Below are 10427 nucleotides of genomic sequence, written 5' to 3'. Positions count from 1 at the left end.
CAACTGCAGATACAGCTGCAGCTAGAATGGCAGCACGCCCGGGCAGCACGGCCACATACTGGACACTGCACGCAATGCAACCCGGCATACTAACACAAGGAGTGTCACCACTACAATCACACATTCCACAGAAACAAACAACACAACTAACAAGGAAAGCAGTCAGCAAACTATCCAGAATTCCCAGTTTCTTCTAAAAAGGTTGAACGATCCTAAATTGTCTGAAACAGTGCACCAGTCCGTAGAAAGTGAGTGCACAGACCGCACCCTCTTTATTCAAGAGCGCCTTCGATCAACTTTATTTCGTGAAGAGAGCTCGTCCTCAGACGAGAATGAACGGGGTGAATTGGCAGATTTTGGTGCTTTGGGCTGTGTAGATATTATGCCTTTAGATGTTGCTTTAGAAAACCTAAATTTAAAAGAGAGTACTATAGGAAATGAACCTCCACCACCTCCTCTTTGATGACACCCCAATTCACAGACCATGTCCTCTGTGCTGTATTTCCCAATGAATGTGGACAACAACTATCTTGGGTTTGATTGGTGATTGTAATTTCAGGTCTGTCACTCTTGTTTTATTGTGTACATTCAAAAGGAAGAGCGAAAATCTATATGATAATCCTTTCCACTTAACTAATTTTTACCTCTAGCTGGAAAATATAGGTAGCAGTGCAGGGTGATCTCTGCTTCCTGTACCTTGACATGCAAAAGCTTCTGCTAATACTCCACAATCAAACTGAAGAGGAAAATTGAAATATCTAATGAAGCTGCTGTGTGTGATTATGAATATTAATCGATAAAAACTGTTGGGATTGTTTACCTTAAAAAAAAAAAAAAAAAAGTCTACCTATATACCGGTAACACTCCGAGGCATTTGGGTGATCCAAAGTCTCCTAGGCCTGAATAGGTCATTACATGCATAATGCTATTCACCACACGCAGAAATCCCAGCCTCAAACGTGTCATCGTGGAAGGTCCCAGTGTGTCCCAAATGTCTCCAGTAGTCAGGAAGAGAGTGCCTGTAAATGACCTGTGGGATCAAATTGGTAACTGGAGAATGTCAGGAAAGCCCACGTTTCCCCCTTTGGAAAGCGACATGGTTTTGGCCTCCAAGGTGTCTCTAACACACACTGCCCATCTATTCGTCACTCTACAAATATTTATGCGAGGAACAGTGAGATTTGCGTAAAGAAACCACGTGCTTTCGATTTCTTTCTTGGAGCTCATCCCACAGCATTCTGTAGCTAATGTGCCAACCAAATGTGACCTCTAGTTTAGAGGTAAGGTGCACATTTTCCCATCACAAAAGATAGGGTGCAACAGTTTCCAGGAAACCTTAGTCAATGGACTGCTTTAGCTCCAGTATTCCTCACAGTGCTTAGGACTCTCGCGTGTGTACTTTTCCCGTGGAAGTACACTGTGGCCCAAAAGCCATCTTAGCACCATCCGGGGAAACACATCTCTGGGAACCGCCCTTTCTGTTCAGTTTGAAGGGCTAGGAGCAGCTTGCTTAATTCAATGGCTTGCATTCCTCAGCTTTCAAACAACCTCAGGAAGACAGTTCTTGGTAGGCTTTCTTTCAATGTGGGTGTGCCAAAGTGAGGAAACCTGAGCTGCAATGTAAAAACACCGGGTCTCCAATTCATTTTGAGAACTCATGACAGACGTCTCTCTAACTGAAGAGGAAACCAGACATTAGGTCCAGCCAAAAATAATGCAGAGATTTACTTTGAGCGCTGCTCAGCATTTACATCATCCAAAGACACCTAGGCCTACTGAGGGCATTTAGAAGATTCTACAGTTAATTGCTCACAGTACACGTAGCACCCAAAGGTCTCATCGTGCAAGGGCAATCTTTGTTCCAAGTGTCTCTTGTAGCTAGTCAGAAAAGATAAGTAAATGTGCTGTGTGATCTACTTTGTAATTGGGAGGACTAGAAAAGTCAGTATTTTTCCCTTTTTAAAGACAGATAGTGACAACTTCAAGGCTGTCTGACGTTAACCATCTTTTATTCATTTCTGGGGATGCCTCTGTGAATAAAAGCACGTTTTCTCATAAGTAGTGGGGAGGTTTTCACCGCTTGGTCAGAGCTCATGCCACTGCCCACCCTAGATAAAGTGCAAAGTGAACGTGACCCCTAACATCAAGGTAAGCCCCAGTGTTTCCCATAAGCAAAGTTTGGTGTGCAGCAGTCTCCATGAACCCTGAGTCGATCGACTGCTTGAACTCCTCGATGCCTTTTTCTAGGCTTAAGACCGTCATGTATGAATTCATGTGTTTGGGAGACAGTTTTGTCCTGTCAGTTCCTTGGATATCTTCCAAGAGAAATAACACGAGACAGACTGTTGAGATCAGCTATTTCTATGCAGTGGGAAGAGGAATTAATTGCTTTTTGCTTGTATAGCTCGCTTTCTACAGCTTTAAAACAGCCCTGGGGACACAGTTTGACCCATTCTTAAGTTCAACGTTGCTCTCCCTTTTTGAGTGTCACTGAGCTGAAATGAATCAATCCCCGTGGCTAAAGTACCTCCTGGAAACTCCTACTTGTCATCTCTCTTCCATGACGGGAAGGTAGACCTTGGGTGAAGCCAGATAAACGTACCAAAATACCGGTAACACCGCGAGGCATTTGGATGATACAAAGACACCTAGGCCTGCCTAGATCATTACATGGGTAATGCTATTCACCGTATGCAGGACTCTCGGCGTCCAATGTGTCATCATGTAAGGGCCCAGTGTGTCACCAAAGGCTCCAGTAGTCAGGCAGAGAGTGACGGTAAATGTGCTGTGAGGTCAAGTTTGTAATTGGAGAATGTCGGGAATCCCACATATATATATATATATATATATATAACAGTCATAAATGTATATGCACCCAACATAGGACCACTTCAATACATAAGGCAACTGCTAACATCTATAAAAGAGGAAATCGACAGTAACACATAAAGGTGGGGGAGTTTAACACCTCACTTACACCAATGGACAGATCATCCAAACAGAAAATTAATAAGGAAACTCGAGCTTTAAATGACACAATAGACCAGATAGATTTAATGGATATTTACAGGACATTCCATTCCAAAACAGCAGATTACACTTTCTTCTCAAGTGCACATGGAACATTCTCTAGGATAGATTACATCACGGGTCACAAATTAAACCTCAGTAAATTTAAGAAAATTGAAATCACATCAATTATCTTTTGGGACCACAATGCTATGAGATTAGAAATCTATTACAGGGGAAAAAACGTAAGAAACACAAAACATATGGAGGCTAAACACTACGTTACTAAATAACCAAGAGATCACTGAAGAAATCAAAGAGGAAATCAAAAAATACCTAGAGACACATGACAAAGAAAACAAGACGATCCTAAACCTATGGGATGCAGCAAAAGCCGTTCTAAGGGAAGTTTATAGCAATAAAAGCCTACCTCAAGAAACAAGAAAAATCACAAATGAACAATCTAACCTTACACCTCAAAGAACTAGAGAAAGAAAAACAAACAAATTGCAAAGTGAGTAGAAGGAAAGAAATCAAAAGGATCAGAGCAGAAATAAAATAAATAGAAACAAAGAAAGCAATAACAAAGATCAATAAAACTAAAAGCTGCTTCTTTGAGAAGATAAACAAAATTCATATACCATTAACCAGACTCATCAAGAAAAACAGAGAGAGGACTCAGATCAATAAAAATAAAAATGAAAACGGAGAAGTTACAACAGACAATGCAGAAATACAAAGCATCCTAAGAGACTACTACAAGCAAATCTATGCAAATAAAATGGACAAACTGGAAGAAATGGACAAATTCTTAGAAAGATATCACCTTCCAAGACTGAACCAGGAAGAAACGGAAAATATGAACAGACAAATCACAAGTAATGAAATTGAAACCGTGATTTAAAAACTTCCAACAAGCAAAAGTCCAGGTCCAGATGGCTTCACAGGTGACTTCTATCAAACATTTAGAGAAGAGCTAACACCCATCCTTCTCAAACTCTTCCAAAAAATTGCAGAGGAAGGAAGACTCCCAAACACATTCTATGAGGCCACCATCACCCTGATACCGAAACCAGGCAAAGATACTACAAAAAAAGGAAATTACAGACCAATATCACTCTTGAATATACATGCAAAAATCCTCAACCAAATACTGGCAAACAGAATCCAACAACACATTAATAGAATTATACACCATGTCAAGTGGGATTTATCCCAGGGATGCAAGGATTCTTCAATATACGCAAATCAATCAATGTGATACACCAAATTAGCAAATTGAAGAAGAAACACCATATGATCATCACAATAGATGTAGAAAAAGCTTTTGACTTTTCAACACCCATTTATGATAAAAACTCTCCAGAGAGTGGGCATAGAGGAAACCTACCTCAACATCATAAAGGCCGTATATGAAAAACCCAAAGCAAACATCATTCTCAAAGGTGAAAAACTGAAAGAATTTCCTCTCAGATCAGGAACAAGACAAGGATGTGCACTCTCACCACGATTATTCAACATAGTTTTCGAAGTCCTAGCCACGGCCATCAGAGAAGAAAAAGAAATATACAGAATACAAATTGGGAAAGAAGAAGCAAAACTGTCACTGTTTGCAGACGACATGATACTATACATAGAGAATCCTAAAGATGCCACCAGAAAACTACTAGAGCTAATCAATAAATCTGGTAAAGTTGAAGGATACAAGTTTAATGCATAGAAATCTCTTGCATTCCTATATACTAATGATGAAAAATCTGAAAGAGAAATTAAGGAAACACTCCCATTTACCATTGCAACAACAACAAAAAATTACCTAGGAAGAAACCTACATAGGGAGGCAACTATGCAGAAAACTATAAGACACTGATGAAAGAAATTAAAGACGATACCAACAGATGGAGAGATATACCATATTTTTGGATTGGAAGAATCAATATTGTGAAAATGAGTATACTACCCACAGCAATCTAAAGATTCAATGCAATCCTTATCAAATTACCAATGACATTTTATACAGAAGTAGAACAAAAAAATCTTAAAATTTCTATGGAGACACAAAAGACCCCAAATAGCCAAAGCAGGCTTGTGGGAAAAAAATGGAGTTGGAGGAATCAGACTCCCTGACTTCAGACTATACTACAAAGCTACAGTAATCAAGGCAATATGGTACTGGCAGAAAACCAGAAATAGAGATCAACGGAACAGGATGGAAAGCCCAGAGATAAACAAACGCACCTGTAGTCAACTAATCTATGACAGAGTAGGCAAGGATATACAATAGAGAAAAGACAGTCTCTGCAATAAGTGGTGCTGGGAAAACTGGACAGCTACCTGTAAAAGAAGGAAATTAGAACACTCCATAACACCATACCCAAAAATAAACTCAAAATGGATTAGAGACCTAAATGTCAGACTGGGCAATATAAAAGTCTTAGAGGAAAACATAGGAGGAACACTCTTTGACATAAATCACAGCAAGATCTTTTTTGATCCACTGCCTAGAGTAATGGAAATAAAACAAAAATAAACAAATGGGACCGAATGAAACATAAAAGCTTTTGCACAGCAAAGCAAACCATAAACAAGAGGAAAAGACAACCCTCAGAATGGGAGAAAATATTTCAAATGAATCAGAGGACAAAGGATTAATCTCCAAAACATATAAAAAGCTCATGCAGCTCAATAGTAAAAAAAAAAAGAAAACCACCCCAGCAAAAAATGGGCAGAAGAGCTAAATACACATTTTTTGAAAGAAGACATACAGATGGCCAAGAAGCACATGAAAAGCTGCCCAACACCACTAATTGTTAGAGAAAAGCAAATCGAAACTACAATGAGGTATCACCTCACACCACTTACAATGGGCATCATCAGAAAATCTACAAACAACAAATGCTGGAGAAGGTGTGGAGAAAAGGGAACCCTCTTGCACTGTTGGTGGGAATGTAAATTGATACCACCACTATGGAGAATAATACGGAGGTTCCTTAAAGACCTAAAAATAGAATTACCATATGACCCAGCAATCCAACTACTGGGCATATACCCAGAGAACCATAATTCAAAAAGACACATGCACCCCAAAGTTCATTGCAGCACTATTTACAATAGCCAGGTCATGGAAGCAACCTAAATGCCCATGAAAAGATTAATGGATCTAGAGACTGTCATACAGAGTGAAGTAAGTCAGAAAGAGAAAAACAAATATCGTATATTAAGGCATATATGTGGAACCTAGAAAAATGGTACAGATGAACCACTTAGCAGGGCAGATATTGAGACAAAGATGTAGGGAACAAATTTACAGACACCAAGTGGGGAAAGCAGTGGTGGGGTGGGAGTGGGGGTGTGATGAATTGGGCAATTAGGGTTGACATGTATACACAGATGTGTATACAATTGATGACTAATAAGAACCTGCTGTATAAAAAAAATATATAAAATAAAATTCAAAAATTAAAAAAAAACCACCCAATCAAAAAATGGGCAGAAGAGCTAAGTAGACATTTCTTGAAAAAAGACATACAAATGGCCAATAAGCACATGAAAAGCTGCTCAACATCACTAATTATTAGAGAAAAGCAAATCAAAACTACAATGAGGTATCACCTCACACCAGTTACAATGGGTATCATCAGAAAATCTACAAACAACAAATGATGGAGAGGGTGTGGAGAAAAGGGAACCCTCTTGCACTGTTGGTTGGAATGTAAATTGATACAGCCACTATGGAGAAGAGTATGGAGCTTCCTTAAAAGACTAAAAATAGAATTACCATATGACCCAGCAATACCACTAGTGGGCATATAACCTGAGAATACCATAATTCAAAAAGACACATGCACCCCAGTATTCCTTGCAGCACTACTTACAATAGCCAGGTCATGGAAGCAACCTAAATGCCCATCAACAGACGAATAGTTAAAGAAGATGTGGTACATATGTACAATGGGATATTACTCAGCCTTAAAAAGAACGAAATTGTGTCATTTGTAGACAAGTGGATGGATCTAGAGACTGTCATACAGAGTGAAGTAAGCCAGAAAGAGAAAAACAGTTATGGTATATTAACACATGTATGTGGAACCTAGAAAAATGGTACAGAAGAACGGGTTTGCAGGGCAGAAATAGTGACACAGATGTACAGGAAAAAAGTATGGACAAAAAGAGGGGAAAGTGGCACGAGGGTGGAGGTGGTGTGATGAATTGAGGGACTGACATTGACATATATACACACATATGTATAAATTGGATAACTAATATAATCCTGCTGCATTAAAAAAATTTAAAATTCAAAACTTCAAAAAAAATAATTAAAATTAAAATTAATGTGACTATTTGAAACAAACAAACAAACAAAAAAACAACCTCAGGAAGACGGTTCTAGGCAGGCTCTCTTTCAATGTGGGTCTGCATAAATGAGGAAAGTGGAGCTGCACTGCAAAAAACCACCGGGACTCCAATTCATTTGGGGAATTCATGCCAGATGTCTCTCATCTTGAAGCAGCGATTAGACTGTAGGACCATCCCGAAATACAGTAGAGATTTACCCTGAGCATTGCTACGCATTTGGAACATCCAATGTCACCTAGGTCTACCGGGGGCATTCAGACGATTATGCAATGCAGCAGACGCAGAACACGCCAAGTCCAAAAGTTGCTGCGTGGAAGGGTGAAGTGTGTCCCAAGGGTCATTTTAGCTACTCTGAAGAGATAGGGAAAAATGTCGTGGAATGATTTTGTAATTGGGAAGACTAGGAAGGGCAGTGGTTTCCTCGTTTGAAAACTAGATAGTGGCGGCCACAAGGCTGCATGATGTTGCCTATCTTTTTTGCACTTCTAGGAATGACTCCGTGACGAAAAATGAGTTTTCTCATAAGAAGCCGGAGATCTCCACTGCTTCCTAGGAGTTCATCCTAAGGCGCACCTTACCTATATTGCGAAGTCAATGTGACCCATAGCCTCAAGATAAACCCCAGTGTTTCCCATCAGCAAAGTTTGGTGTGCAGCTGCCTCCAGGATCCTTGAGTGCATCGAGTGTTTTAAGTCCTCTATGCCTTTTCGGAGATTTAAGACAGTGGCATATGAATTCACTTCCGAGGGAGAACGTGTGTCCTGTGGGTCCCTTGTGCATCTTCCAAGCAACATAACGCGAAACAGACTTTAGGATGAACTCTTTCTACGCAGAGGGAAGGGCAATTAATTACTTTCTTGCTTGCATAGCTACCTTTCTACAGCTTAAACCAGTCCCGGGGACAGGGTTCTAGCCAGTCTTGTGTTGAACGTGGCTCTCCATTTGTGAGGACCTCTAAACTCCACTGAAACAATCCCTGTGACTAAAGTACATCCTGGGAACTCATACCAGTCATCACTGTAGCATGGTGGGAAGGTCGACTCTAGGCCCAGACTGAAAAACAGTACAGAGGTGGTAGTGAGGGGGCGGCCGCCAGGCCGAGGGCGGTTTCGGGCGGTCTCCGGCACCCGGCGCCCGACCACTGCCTGCTTGTGTGTGCGCGCAGATGACGTGCCCCGAGTCGCTGCGGCCGCGCCGCTCCCACAGTTCCCTCCCGCCCAGGGCACCAGGCGTCTGGGCCCGACGCGGCCAGCGAGAGGCGGGGCTGCAGAGCAGGCGGGGGAATGAGGTGGAGGAGGAGGACGAAGAGGAGGAGAAGGCGGAAGTTGGAGCCCGGGGAGAGTGGCGGTTGGTGGGCCGGGTGTAGGGAGGAGCGGGATTTACGGAGCGCGGCGCCACAACCTGGAACCGGCGGGCCCGAGAGTGACCGAGTCAAGGCATGTGCCAGCGGAACCGTGGCGTCGGACCGCCTCCTGGAGGAGCTCGGCCCCGTCCAGGCCCGGCCTCATTCCCAGCCCGCGCTTCCTCCTGCCGCGGCCGCCGCGCTGCCGCCGGCGCCGTAGCGCTCTGCTGCCCACCCCGTCCCCGCGGCCGAGCCCTGGATTCCAGTGGAAGAAGGCCATCCCACGAGTGCAGGACCAGGACCCCGCGGGGGACACTGCAGCCTGCGCTCGGTAGGGCCCCCGCCGCCACCCTCTGAAATAGGATGTCCCGACATGACGGTGTCAGCTGTGATGAATGTTTCAAGGGAAATTTTCAAGGTCACAGCTATAAGTGTTTAATATGCAACGGTTACGATTTTTGTGCATCTTGTTATGAAAGTGGTGCAACAAGAACAAGGCATACAACTGACCATCCAATGCACTGCATGTTAACAAGGGTAGATGTTGATTTGTACTATGGTTCCTAAGCTTTCTCTGTAGAGCAGCCACAGGCTTTTACTTGTCCCTATTGTGGAAAAATTGGCTATACGGAGACATCTCTTCAAGAACATGCAGAAACATCAACAGAAGTGATGTATACAGTATTTGCAGCATTACCTGGAGGCAGTCCTAATCATGTCACGGATGACCCTGCAGCTCGTCTTACTCTTGAACACAGAGCCCCTAGAGATTTAGATGAATCGAGTGGTGTTCGACATATACATAGAATGAATGCTTCACCTTGGCTGGGGATTGGGAGGTCCTGGTGTACGTAGATCAAACATTCATTCCACTAGCAGTTCTACTGGCAGGCTTTCTTCTTCTCGGACTTCATATTCTCCAAGCAATAGGGAAGCCATTGATCCTATAGGTGAGCTTTGATCCCAGTTATCAGGAGTGAGACGTTCCGCAGGGGGACAGCTTAATTCCTCTGGCCCTTCCGCTTCGCAGTTACAACAACTGCAGATACAGCTGCAGCTAGAATGGCAGCACGCCCGGGCAGCACGGCCACAACTGGACACTGCACGCAATGCAACCCGGCATACTAACACAAGGAGTGTCACCACTACAATCACACATTCCACAGAAACAAACAACACAACTAACACAGAAAGCAGTCAGCAAACTATCCAGAATTCCCAGTTTCTTCTAAAAAGGTTGAACGATCCTAAATTGTCTGAAACAGTGCACCAGTCCGTAGAAAGTGAGTGCACAGACCGCACCCTCTTTATTCAAGAGCGCCTTCGATCAACTTTATTTCGTGAAGAGAGCTCGTCCTCAGACGAGAATGAACGGGGTGAATTGGCAGATTTTGGTGCTTTGGGCTGTGTAGATATTATGCCTTTAGATGTTGCTTTAGAAAACCTAAATTTAAAAGAGAGTACTATAGGAAATGAACCTCCACCACCTCCTCTTTGATGACACCCCAATTCACAGACCATGTCCTCTGTGCTGTATTTCCCAATGAATGTGGACAACAACTATCTTGGGTTTGATTGGTGATTGTAATTTCAGGTCTGTCACTCTTGTTTTATTGTGTACATTCAAAAGGAAGAGCGAAAATCTATATGATAATCCTTTCCACTTAACTAATTTTTACCTCTAGCTGGAAAATATAGGTAGCAGTGCAGGGTGATCTCT

General features: G+C 42.5%; 1 pseudogene; it reads left to right on the top strand.

Moving 5' to 3' along the window:
* The first annotated feature begins 9070 nt into the window (after nt 1-9070).
* LOC133101221 (E3 ubiquitin-protein ligase KCMF1-like) lies at nt 9071-10205 on the top strand (annotated as a pseudogene).
* Nucleotides 10206-10427: the final 222 nt, after the last annotated feature.

The sequence above is a fragment of the Eubalaena glacialis genome, chromosome 11 (genome assembly GCF_028564815.1).
Source record: "Eubalaena glacialis isolate mEubGla1 chromosome 11, mEubGla1.1.hap2.+ XY, whole genome shotgun sequence".
NCBI lineage: Eukaryota > Metazoa > Chordata > Mammalia > Artiodactyla > Balaenidae > Eubalaena > Eubalaena glacialis.
This window is presented reverse-complemented; position numbering and strand designations above follow the sequence as displayed.